General features: G+C 36.8%; 1 long non-coding RNA gene across 2 annotated transcripts; it reads right to left on the bottom strand.

The window, feature by feature from the left end:
• Positions 1-7,867: 7,867 nt before the first annotated feature.
• LOC111803367 (uncharacterized) lies at positions 7,868-10,734 on the bottom strand. Of its 2 annotated transcripts, XR_002816370.2 has the most exons (6): positions 10,537-10,734; positions 10,369-10,446; positions 9,878-10,182; positions 9,713-9,790; positions 9,327-9,484; positions 7,868-8,061 (listed from the first exon to the last, which is right to left on the bottom strand). It is a non-coding gene; the product is annotated as an uncharacterized LOC111803367 (long non-coding RNA). The 2 variants fall into 2 exon arrangements; XR_002816371.2 differs by lacking the exon at positions 10,369-10,446.
• Positions 10,735-13,854: the final 3,120 nt, after the last annotated feature.

Raw genomic sequence — 13,854 nt, 5'->3', positions numbered from 1 at the left:
ATTGAAAATAGAATATGTTTTTGTTTACAAACTATGAGTTTTAGGACATAAAACCCAACAAGTACTTCATCCTTAATGATGTGGGTGAGGTCTGATATGTATTTCCTCAACATGGATACATGAAAAACGTTGTGCACAGCAGCAAGAGTGGGTGGCAACGCCACCTGTACGCCACAACACCAATCCTCTCAAGGATCTCGAAGGGACCCATGAACCTATTTTTCCTAAACCTCAATACCCCTCTCATGGGTGCTAGCTTTAGGAAAATATGTTCGCCCATCGTAAACTCGAGATCTTTTCTTCGAGTGTCTGACTAACTTTTTTGTCGGCTCTTTGCAGTAAGTATCTTTGATCTAATTTTCTGGACTACCGCATTGGTGGCCTTAACCAATTCCAGTGCTATAAGTTGTTGAGTTCCAACCTCTTCCCAAAACACGTGGTTATTAGGACCATGAAACCAAGTTCTAATTTATCCTTTGGTCAGAACAGGCATGCTCACAAAGTAAAGGATATAGAACTATCAAGGTAATCCGGTGAACCTCAGGGTCGAGAACAGCAGGAAAAGAGGTCAAGTTATGGCCACGCTATCACTGTCTGGAGGGAGAAAGTCCAGATGCGTGTTAGTAAGAACCTACCCTCGTATAGGTCATCTGGATTACTAAAAGTCGGATTCTAGTTACACACCACGATGACGCCATATTTGTGAGCATGTTCAGACAGAGATAGGACTCCTAGACAACGTAATGCTGAAGACCCTGGAGGGGTAGTGAGATGGTGACTTGTAAACAGGTGAGACTAGTTGAGACATGATACGTCTTAGAGGAGACACTGGACGTAGAGGGAGAATCCTCAAAGTTTGGGGGAGGTTAGCTACCAAACAAGAGTTTTCAGAGAGTTCCTGTGAGAGTTCCACATTGGTTGGGGAGGAGAACAAGACACTCTTTATAAGGGTGTGGAAAACTTCCCCTAGCAGACGCATTTTAAAGCTTTGAGGTGAAGCCCGAAAGGAAAAATCCAAAGAGGACAATATCAACTAGAGGTAGGATTGGGCCGTTATAGTTGATCACACGAGTAGGTAAGGACTGCCTGCATGGCAGGTCCATCCTATGGAAGGATGTTGACCAAGCAGGCGATCTATTCGAGCTGGGTTGTACCGGGGTTACAAGTTTTATGAGGTAGCGCCTCAATCTCGAACGCTGAACTCCGCTTCAAAGGTTTAAGTTCTTCTTCCTTGAACTATATACTAAGAGTACTAAAACACTAGGATCTAGAGTATAGCTTGTTGTTCTCTACTCAGACTTGGATGCGAACAAGAGCCTACAAGTAGGTTACTTAATGAGTATATTTATACTCGCTACATTCTACATTTTTTTTTTCCAGGTCCCTAAAGTTACAGATCGTGGCCTTGGGGTGCTACAGAGCTTGAAAGACACAGAGGACCTCGGGTGTCTATCTAGTTTATTTTTGTACAGTTGACAATTATCATATCATGCATCACGATCCCTTTTCCCCATTATATTCTTTGTTTCATTTTCCTTACTTTAAACGTTTTAAATGCAATAGGAAATTTTATAGTTCAACTTTTGTTGCTTGTTTTCATTAATTTTTGTGCATTGCATTGCATTGTCTGTTGAGTCCTCCCAACAATTCCAATGCCTCGAAGTTTTTGGGCGTGACATTTTTCTTGAGGGTTCTTAAACCAAAGCTGATATACTATGGTTTATGAGACATTTATAAGAAACTCTTCATAAAATTGTTTTCATGATATTGTGTCCCCGAACAGTTGATGACCAATACTCAAGCTTTTCATTACGAATTGACCTGAGATATGTCTTTCAAGGCAAACCTAGACAAAGAAAAATTGAAATAATTTTGAAATTGCGACCATTGTCCAAAGTTTAGATATATAATATGGGGTGGATAATCAAAATCCATTTATGGGAAAAATAACAATGAACCTACTACATCCACAAAAAGTTCTCAAATTCCAGTTTCCATTTACAAAGAGGTGGGTTTGTCATCGTGGTGCTTGCATGATGTATCAAAATAAAAGATATTTCTACTTTGAGCAATTATTGGCAAAGGGTTGAATTTTGACTTTCTAACTTAAAGCCATTATGGTTTGAACAAGTCCCAGTAGTTGCAACAAAATCATGGGAACTCTAGAATGACTCTTGCAACATGAACATAAAAAGTTTAGATTTAATTCAAGAATAGTTAACAAAAAGATAATTTGTGAAGCCATGGAGTTGTTGCACTTAACCAGTGGCTTCACAAACAAAAAAACAAAACAAAAATAAAAAATTAGGGAGGTATCAACATGTTGGAAGTTGATTACTGGAATCATCAAGAAAGCCTACAATTGCATTGTTAGTAAAAATCAATTGGTCACAAGCAGAGGCATCTACCATTAGTTGCAAGTTGTTGGGAGAGTTTTTGGAGACAGAAGCAATATAAAGGGCAATCATATTTAATAATGAAATATCCATAGTTTCATTAGAACCAAATTACTATTATTTTGTTGTGTTATGACTTACCTTGCCTCGAATGTGAATGTTAATTGATGTATTAAGGATGATTAGATTTGACAAGGTTTATACTATGGATTGGGAGCTATATAGTTTAGTAAGCTACTAAATGCTAGTATATGAATGAAAATACTTGTTTGTGAACAACGAGAGTTGAATCTACAGAGCCTAGAGCCAAACCCATCGTCTCCTATTAGGTAAAGGATGCAAAGAGAGAGGATAGTTAGATTGCTTACTAGGTATAAATATAAACTCATCTCCTTGCATTCGTAGTTGTTTTTTATTACCTTGTCTTGCATTCATCGTGCATTTCGTAGTCTGTTAGTCACATTCCGTCTTTCGATGCCTCAAAATTCAAGTGGACAAAAATATTATGAAACTCAAATTTTAGAGTTACAATGTTGAGTTTTAAAATAGCTATAAAAGGAACTTCAATCACAAGAAAAAGTCATACATACGTGTTAATTTTAGACCACAGCGTATACATCACTAAAAAAAACTCAAATTTTCTGAAAGTTACATTAAATATTATTATTATTATTTTTTTTAATTTTTTTTTTTAAGAGTGAGACAATCAAATTCACTTTTCCAAAGTTTTCCTTTTTATTCCATTTGTATATTTCTAATAATAATAAATTTAATTTTGTCATTATTTAATTAAAAACTCAATTACATTTAAATTATTTTAAATTTTACTTAAAATATTAGCTCCTAAATATTTAATATATATATTAATTAAACAACATATAAAGCATATAATTAATTTTTACTTTATCAAGGTAATTAGGTAGAAAATATGATTTAGTTAGGTAAAAAATGTGGTTTACTTAAAATTCACTCCACACATAATTTCACGAGAGAATAATCATCTTTTTATCTTTGAAAAATAAAAGATGAAACTCAAAGACTAATTTTAACCGAGCTCACTCCAAACATCAAGTCACAAAATTTAAATGCACTAAACTATTAATAAGTAATTATTTTATTTAGATTTAAATTAGTAACTTCATACGTTCATGTAGATCTTATCTGAAAGAGCATCATGTTAAAGTGTCTTCACATTTAGGGTTTTTAACGTAATAGAATTTGTCAAAGTTTTGGAACAAAATCTATCCATTATTCAAAGTAAAATTTATATTTTAAAGAAAATACTTTTATCCACACTTTGCTTAACTAAATAATTCTTTTAATTTCTTTTAGATTTTTTACTTAAAAAAAATAATCTTTTACTTTCATTTAAATTTTTTTAGTCAAAGAATATAGAGTAATCTTTGAAGAGTTGTATCATAAAATAAACAACCTCCATCCATTTAATTTCTATTTTTAATTTATAGATAAAAGTACGTAACATACACATATATATATAGTAATATATATATATATAGTGAGAGTATAATTTTGTCATTAGATTATTTTTCTATTTTTAATTTATAGATAAAAGTACGTAACATACACATATATATAATAATATATATATATAATGAGAGTATAATTTTGTCATTAGATTATTTTTCTATTTTTAATTTATAGATAAAAGTACGTAACATACACATATATATATAGTAATATATATATAGTAATATATATATAGTAATATATATATATAGTGAGAGTATAATTTTGTCATTAGATTATTTTTCTATTTTTAATTTATAGATAAAAGTACGTAACATACACATATATATAATAATATATATATATAATGAGAGTATAATTTTGTCATTAGATTATTTTTCTATTTTTAATTTATAGATAAAAGTACGTAACATACACATATATATATAGTAATATATATATAGTAATATATATATATAGTGAGAGTATAATTTTGTCATTAGATTATTTTTCTATTTTTAATTTATAGATAAAAGTACGTAACATACACATATATATATATATATAGTAATATAAATATATATAGTGAGAGTATAATTTTGTCATTAGATTATTGTACCACATTTTAAATAATTATTTAGAAAACTTGAAAAAGAAAATGTTAATATAGGAGTTTGTTTAGTGATAAATATATTAGAGACCTAAACTAAATTTAATTATATTCGAAACTATTTATTAAGCTTGATAGTTTGAGACAGCTATGAAAGCACTATTCCCGTACAAGAATTAGATTCATAAAAATAATATATGTTAATCCGTATGTTGGAGTTTAAGAGTAAGGAGGGGTACCATAAGTCTATATAAAGGTGAAGGTAGTAGATAGTTTGTTCAAAGCAAAGCAAAGCATAACAAAGCAGTAATATATAAGAGTTATGTCCTCCATCAGAGTTAAGAATGAGTATTTTGGGTGAAGAACAAGACGAATGTGACCTTGGAGATTACAAACGATGTGAGAATGAAGAACTAGATGATTGTAACCTTCGAGTTTTCAAACCATGTGAGAATCATGTCAACCCACTTTTGCTGATAATTGACGATTTGCCATACGATTAATTGCAAGGTTGTTAAAGCGCGAGAAGAAGTTCAAGGCATTGGTCTTTGTTAGAATCCAGATCTTGCCTGGTGGGATCCTCTACAACATGAGGGTGATGGCATGTGGGTAGTTCAAATCTATGATGTTGTAGTTTTTGTTCCATATTTTGGCCGTTGGATACTAAGATCTTGCAAGCTTGTCCAACTCAATTAACTCCCTCTCCCTACTTACTCTAACATGAAATGGATGAGGCATACTTTTATATGCTCTCTCATCAATCAATGAAATAATCGTCTGGTTTGAAAACTTAAAGGTTACAATCATCAGCAAAAGTGGGTTGGCACGATTCTCACATGGTTTGAAAACTCGAAGGTTACAATCATTTAGTTCTTCATTCTCACATGGTTTGTAATCTCCAAGGTCACAATCGTCTTGTTCTTCACCCAAAATACTCATCTTTAACTCTGATGGATGACGTAACTCATATATTACTGCTTTGTTATGCTTTTCTTCGAACAAACTATCTAATACCTTCACCTTTATATAGACTTATGGTACCCCTCCTTCTTCCACTTAAACTCCAATATACAGATTAACATATATTATTTTTATGAATCTAATTCTTGTACAGGAATAGTGCTTTTATAGCTGTCTCAAACTATCGAGCTTAATAGATAGTTTTAAATATAATTAAACTCTAATATATTTATCACTAATTCATCCATCTTAATATTTTATATTGCCTTTAATACATTCAAACTCACCCAAAGTCATATATTAACATTTTTTTTTCCAGTTTTCTAAATAATTATTTAAAATGTAATATATATATTTATGTACTTTTCTCTATGGATTAAAAATTAAATAGATGGATGTTGTTTATTTTATTATACAACTCTTCAATAACTAAAAATTCTAAATGAAAGTAAAATATATATATTTTTTTTTTTATGTAAAAAATCTAAAAGAAATTAAAAGAATTGTTTGGTAAAGTAGGCGTTGGTAAAAGTGTTTTTTTAAAATATAAATTTTACCTTGAATAATGCATAGACTTTGTTCCAAAACTTTAACAAATTCTATTACGCTTAAAACCCTAAATATGAAAACACTTTAACATGACGCTCTTTCGAATAAGATCTAGATGAACGTATGAAGTTAATAATTTAAATCTAAATAAATTTTGTGACTTGATGTTTGGAGTGAACTGAGTGTTTGGAACATGTCATTTTAAATTCCATTGTAATATATATCATATAAACTTTTATAAAATATTTTATCTTTTCGATGAACAAAAAAAGTATCGGTCTAACTTTCAGAAAAATTGAGTTTTTTAATTTTTTTAATCTTAAGTTATGGTCTAAAATTAACACGTATGTGTGACTACCATTACGTGTGATGTAAAATTATTGAAATTATCATACTTTTTCTTGCGATTGAAATTAGGGTTTCATAACTATTTTAAAACTCAACATTCTAACTCTAAAGTTTGAGTTTGATAATATTTTCTTTTCTCTTTCTCTCATCTTCTTTTTCTTTTGTTTTCTTTTTATTTTCCTCCTAGTTCTGTCTAGATCCCCTTTGGTATGTGTACGACAAAATTACCTCTTTGCCCCCACTTGATTTAGACTCAAAATTTTCATCAAATTGCCTCTTTTTTTTTTTTTTTTTTATGCTCCTTGAGGTGTCCCTAGGATTTTTTATTTTTTATTTTTCCCTTCAGCACTAATTTGAAAATCACTCTCTAAGAACCCCAATGAGATCCAGGAGCGTGTAAAATTTAGGGGGATGCTTGTCACAGGGAAGTGTGAGTTTGTACCTATTGAGTTCAGGAGGAACTTTCGTCCTCGAAAATTGGATGTTCATGTAGCATCGCTATCTAGATGGTTACCCCACGACAAGGGGAATCTCCTTGTTTCACAATCGCCTAACATCTTGAGCTAAAATTCAAATTGAGGCCTTTTTGTATGATAGATTCTCTCAAAGTGGATGTTCTTCTTGCTTTATGATGTGGGTGGGGTTCGATGTGTACTTCCTCAACATGGATACATGAAAAACGTTGTGCACAACGGCGAGAGTGGGTGGCAACGCCACTTGTACGCCATAACACCAATCCTCTCAAGGATCTCGAAGGGACCTATGAACCTAGGGCTAAGCTTTCCCTTTTTCCCAAACCTCAACACCCATTGTATGGGTGCTACCTTCAGGAAAATATGTTTGCCCACTGCAAACTCGAGATCCCTTTTTCGAGTGTCTAGGTAACTCTTTTGTCGGCTCTTTGCAGTAAGTATCTTTGATCTGATTTTCTGTATTGCCGGGTTGGTGGCTTGAACCAATTCTAGTCTCATAAGTTGTTGAGTTCCAACCTCTTCCCAAAACACTGGTGTCTGACACCTCCTTCCATACAAGGCCTCAAACGGAGCTATCTGAATTGTTGCCTGATAATTGTTGTTATAAGAAAACTCCATGAGGGGTAGGCGTTCACCCAAACAACCAACAAAATTCATCACACACGCCCTGAGCATGTCCTCTAATACTTGATTCAGATGGTTGTGAATGCACACAATATGATGATTAGGGTGTTCATGGTGACATGACACTAGGGGCCACTGACCTTCGGACATCGCTACAAATAGCAGCTTGACTAGAAAGGGTCAGGGGGTGTGTGAACCGCCTAAGGACTCACAATCGCACGTATAGGTCATGTAGGAAAATACTACACATCCATATTTAGTCCGGGCTGGAGGCCGCCCCTAGTATTAGATAGAGATAGGTCTTTAGAGTATATTTGCATGTGTTTGCATTTAGCATAGCCCCTATAGTGAGGTCACTTACTGTCACAACCCGATTTTTTAGGCTTCGAAAAACCGAACCGTGACTAAAAAGACGAAATCGAAAACAAACAAAAAGAAAAGAAAAGTAAAAGGTAAAAATACCATTTAATTAAAACAAAATAGAGAAAAGTTTTGTTTCAAATTAATAAAAAGGAATTACAAGTATAAAATCAAATATAAAAGACTCTATAAGATCGACAAGGGACTGACGCTCCGGAACGACACCCCTCTGTGACAATGCAGCTCTCTAACACCTCCCCACTTCGACCAATACCTGAAAAAAAGAAGGGAAAACGGGGTGAGTATAAAAATATACTCAGTAAGCAACCTACTTGCATGCTCTTAATTGCATCCAAGTTTAGGAGAGAACCACCAACTATACTCTAGACCCTAGAGTCTCAATACTCTCAGTACACAGATCAGGGTAGAAGGACTTAACCTTTGAAGCGGTATTTTAGCGTTTGAGGATGAGGTGCTCCCTCATAACTACATGTACCCCTCGTACAACCCAGCTAGAACTAGTCACTGCATGGTCAACGTCCTTCCACAGGACAGACCCATCATGCAGGCGACCTTGACCCACTCGCGTGATCAACATCTTACCATAAGACGGATCCCCATCCAGAGTAGTCGATCTACCACCGAGTAACACTTCCATAATAGGCATCTCACCAAGCTCAACAGTACCACACCGGAGTAGGAAGGGAAGAGTAACATCTCCCTAACTGGCATCTCGTCTAGCTCAACGGTACCATACCGGAGTAGGAAGGGGAGGGTAACATCTCCCTAACTGACGTCTCGCCTAGCTCAACAGTGCCACACTGGAGTAGGAAGGGAAGCAGGGCATACTCGAACACTAAACCAGATACTGTCGGTTAAGAGGTCATCTCTCTACACATCGGGGTCCTAGTGTGGTTCTCTATATTTCAAGGGTAGTTAAAACTATTGAGTTAGGGGTCCTAGCTTACAGATTCACTCAATCAAGACTTCCAAGTCCATAACAATCGAGGGTTAAAGGGTCTCTCCCTCTAAGCGTCGCTCACGACACCATGGACTGTAACATCAGGAGGGTCCCCTAACTAAACCCAACTCAATCCCTACAAGAGTTCACCATAAGCGTAGCACAACACTACAACTTAGAGTTTATGTATGATTAACAATGCATTCAATCATACAAGCTCAACGGGGCGGTAACATCCATCGACACCCGGAGCGCACATACACAAATTATTCAACAGGAGTCTATGTAGGATTAACAATGCATACAATCGTACAAGCTCAGCGGGGCGGTAACTGTTGAGTTATGGAGCCTGCTCCCTGTATTTATAGCTTGGTCAACGACTATATCCGGTAAAGCTATATTTGGTAAAGCTATATTTGGTAAAGCCATATATGGTAAAGCTATATCCGGTAAAGCTATATATGGTAAATAACTATATATATAGTAGATGGTTAAATTGGTAAAGCTATATTTAGTAGACTGAACAATATATATATCCGGTCCAGTAAAGCTTTGAAAAGATATTTCTGTACTCATACCTGAAGTCATCAATAAAAAATTCTTTTAGCCAGAGTTCTCCTTGCAATTTTCTCTATCCTTTTCTTTGTGTTCATCTAGATCGAGCGTGTGCGTTGTTGTGCGATCCTAACAGTAACATCCATCAACACCCGAAGCGTAGATACACAAACTCTTCCGTCTGACAACAAAGTATGAATAGATAAAAGCAGTAGTAAGATAGACCAGCAAGCATACCAAAATCAAGTACGAAATCTCATCAAGGCAGCAAGTCCAACAGATATATTTTTAATTCCCTAAGTACAGAGGACCATTAGATCTAGCCACCGAGGGATAATTTGCTCTAGCATGCATTCAAAACTAAGCGCACCCTACAAGTCTTACTCCCTAAATCCGTGTGGTTACTTACACGAATGAAGCGTGCCCTTCGAAGCTCACTTTTCGACTAATTAAGAGCCCAAAACTCTTGAATGTTTACTGATAGGTCCTAAATCAAGTTAGACTTGGATCAGTATCAAAACCAGGATGAAAAATAGTCGAACGGAATTCAAATCGGGATAAAAGTAGGTCTCACTGGCCGAAGCGATTTCTCACGCGCACAGACACGCGCGCGTACGGACGCGCTGAGGGGATGGAGTCGCGCGCTGGTGTGTCGCCACGTGGCGAGGGCTGACTGGTCCACTGAGAGGCAGGGCGTGGTTCGAATCTCGATGCATGCGGGTTCCTACGAATTTTCCCACGCTGACGCGTGGCAGATGCGGGTTCGGGTCCCGCGCGGGTTCACGGATCTAGTAGCGGGCGCCGGTCTTCAAACCCTACCTGACGCAGTATTTTTCGTCAATTTTCCCCGCCATTCCGTACCTGACACGTGTCCCATCTCTGCTATTTTCCAAAAAACTGATTATTTTCTATTTTCTCTGCATTTTCGTATTTCTTTTTACACAACTTGGATTAACGTGTTTCCTTCACCAGATTTGTAGATCGCATTTTCATCTTCTTATAATTTATTTCTAACCACAGATAAAATAAACTTAGTCCAAAGTTGGCAAGATCATCAATACATACATTCTTGGGTGAAAGCCGGAACTCTTATTTCCGATCTGAATCTCAAGATTTCCTTCAGGGATTATGAGCACATGCTCTCTAGATTAACATACACAAATTTCAGAATCTAACTATCAATATTTCTCACAGATTTAAGGAAAATCCGAAAACAAAGGTTCAAGAACTTACCTACGGATTTTCTCCGTTTCTTGACGGTTTTGAAGGATTCAAGGGTCTAGAATGCTTCCTATTGATTCTGTGAAGTATTTGTGAAGAAATCTTGACCTGAATTAGACTCCTCGTGGCCGGATCGGAAGTGGCGGCTACTTCTCCTTCTCGCTAGAACCTTCTTTCTCTCCCTATTTTCTTTTCTTTTTCTTTTCCTCTCCCACCTTTCCATTTTTATTTCTTTTCTTTTATTCCTCTTTTACTAACCTTCGGAGGAAGATGGCAGAATATCCAAAATACCCTTCTGGGTTGACTTTGACCATTTTTCCTAATTTTCCACCATTTTTCTTTTTATATATATATATATATATATATATATATATATATATATATATATATATATTTTTTTTTTTTTTTTTTGAGTTTATGAGATATTTGTAAACATTTTTCTCTTCTACCTCATCTCAAAATTCTTTCTCTAAGATCCTCAATCAAATCTCGTAAGTTCAACTTAATGAGGAAAAATTAGGTTTTGAGTTTCTCGTCGGAACCCGGGTGTTACACTTACATAGGACATCACTAGAACATAGTAAAAGTCAAAGAAAATAGGTGGGTAATATACAAAGATGGAATTCGTAGTGAACTGGACCACTTAAGAGAAATTGATGCAACTAAGAACATTACTGTGCATAGTATTTCCCAATGGCTGGATTCACAACTCTCCTCTCCTCCTAGATTTAAGGTTTTTTTCAGGACGATGTCTCCTCGCATTTTCGCCTGAGGATGGAAGGCTGTCTAAAAAAAAGTTGGGTACCCAAGGCCTTCCGCCAACCCTTCCAAAAATTAGAGGTAAATCTAGCATCGCAATCAGGCACAATGGATGTAGGCACCCCATGCAACCAGACTATTTCTCAGACATACAACTGAGCCCATCGATCTACTCAAAATGTACATTTACTCGGGATGAAGTGAGTTGTTTTGGTGAGTCCATCAACAATGACTCAGATCACATCAAAACCTCGTCGAGTCTTAGGTAAACCTGATATGAAATTCATGCTCACTTCCTCTCACTTCCAATGGGTTATGTTTAAGAGTTGTAGCAACCTTGTAGGGCATTGTCTCAGGGCTCTCACCTGCCATGTTAGATGACGTCCCACAAAATTTGCAACGTCCTTTTCCATGCTTGGTCATCAATAACTCATCTTCAGGTTCTGATACATTTTCGTACTACCAAGGTGGAATATGTAGGACGTGTCGTGTGCTTCAGACATAATCTCCTTAAGAATTTCCTCATCTTTGGGTAAACACAGACATCCCTGACATAAGAGCCCACCCTCAAACGAAATTGAGAACTTCTCTATTCCTCTCAGCCTCTTAGGTGTCACAAGCTTTTCAGAGCAGCGAATCTGTAGGCTGTGCATCAATGACGCGTTTGCGGAGTGTGGAATGTAGTGTCAATTGAGCTAGTGATGTAGTAATGTTCTTAGCCACTATATCAATACCACATTAGCCTTGCTAGGATGATAAAGGATTGCAACATCGTAATCTTTTACTAGCTCGAGCCACCTCTTTTGTCTCATATTCAACTCCCTCTGGGTGAACAAATATTTAAGGCTCTTATGGTATGTGTACACTTGGATTTTTCTCCCCCATAAAGTTAATTCTGCCATGTCTTCAGTGCGAACACCACAACAGCTAATGCCAAGTCATGGATAGGATAATTTCACTCGTAGTCCTTTAATTGTCTAGAGGCATACGCAATTACATTCCCATTCTGCACACAACCCAAGCAAATCTTTGCGACGTTACTTTACACAATAAGGTTGCAAGTTCCATCGTGCACTGTTATGACTGGTGTAGACACCAACCTCCTTTTCAATTCTTGGAAGCTCTCTTCACAAGCTGGAGTCCACACAAAGGGCTTCCCCTTTTTGTTCAACTGAGTCATATTTTTTGCTCTCAACACCGAGATCACCCACAGGCTCTCCCTAGTTGACGACCCCCTGAAGACTAGTCTTTCCCATGATGAAAGTTTGAAGGTTACCATTCCAGACTCACTATCAACCACAGCTCGGCTCACACTCAAGCAGTCCATAGCCAAAATAATATCGAAGTCCACCATGGATAGCACAATCAAGATGACCTTAAACTCCTAACTAGATATCGTCACTCTTCCAATCTTTACTCTATGGGTGACCTATAGCAATTTCTATGACGGTATGGATACCAAAAGTACATTCTCTAGAGGTTCTAATTCTAACAATCCTTGCTTAGAAAATCCAGCAGAAATAAAAGAGTATGTAGAACCAGAGCCAAATAGAGTGAATGCGAAATGCCCGAAAACGAGTAGCATACTTGTTACCATAGTAGCGGGTTCCTCATCCATCTTGGCTGCGATGACATGGGCTACTGTTCACCCTTGCTGCTATTGTCGACCTCCTCAACATCCTTAATTTTGAGCGGCAGGTCGGTTCACCTCAGGTGCATTTCTATGGAGACAATCAGCAACTCGGTGGCTTGGCTTGCCACACCCAAAACATCCACGCAAGGCATAACACTCTCTCTCATGAACCTTGTTGCATTTGCGGCATGGTCCTTTATCCTAATCCGCGGTCCATCCACGATGACCTAAACGTCCACTAGTTTGCCTGTCATGTCTATGGCCATGTCTATTTACTTTCCTCTTCTAACCTGAAATGGTGGGCAAGGACGAGGTTGTATTGATTGACTTGTCCTTCACACAATGCATATCCATCAATATATCAAACCATAAGGCGGAAGCATATGCGGGAGGATTGTGAGCCAAAAAAAATTCTTGGATCTCATCCCTGAGACCCACAATAAAGCGATTGGTTCACATTTTTTTAGTGCTGAGAGACTCAGAAGCAAAACGTGCCAATTTTTTCAATTCTATATCATAATCCTCCATTTATCTTTCCCCTTCCAACTAGGTCATTGCTTCAATAGGGTCATTATGCACGGGCCCCATGCGCAGGGCACACGTGCGAGCAGTGGTGTGCTTCAAACCCTAGTGGAAGTAGACTTAACCTTTGAATTTTTTTGGCGTGACACGTGGCGTGCAAGGATTGGCAGTAGGATTTGAGTTGGACCACGGGTCACTAGATCGCTTTGTGATGCGCGGGTCGATTTCTAGTTTGGGTTAACTTTGGGTCAGTAGTTGAACGCATGTTAGCACACGACGTCGGACGCGTTTCTCCACTGCGTGGCTGACACGTGTCTCTCCAGTTGTGAGATGACGCCATGTGGCCATTACATTTTGCCTGAATTCAATAATTTCTAGATTTCGGTTGAATCACATATCAGCCCATTTTTTTAGAT

The sequence above is a fragment of the Cucurbita pepo genome, chromosome 10 (genome assembly GCF_057944985.1).
Source record: "Cucurbita pepo subsp. pepo isolate OVF chromosome 10, ASM5794498v1, whole genome shotgun sequence".
In the NCBI taxonomy this organism is placed as follows: Eukaryota; Viridiplantae; Streptophyta; class Magnoliopsida; order Cucurbitales; family Cucurbitaceae; genus Cucurbita; species Cucurbita pepo.
This window is presented reverse-complemented; position numbering and strand designations above follow the sequence as displayed.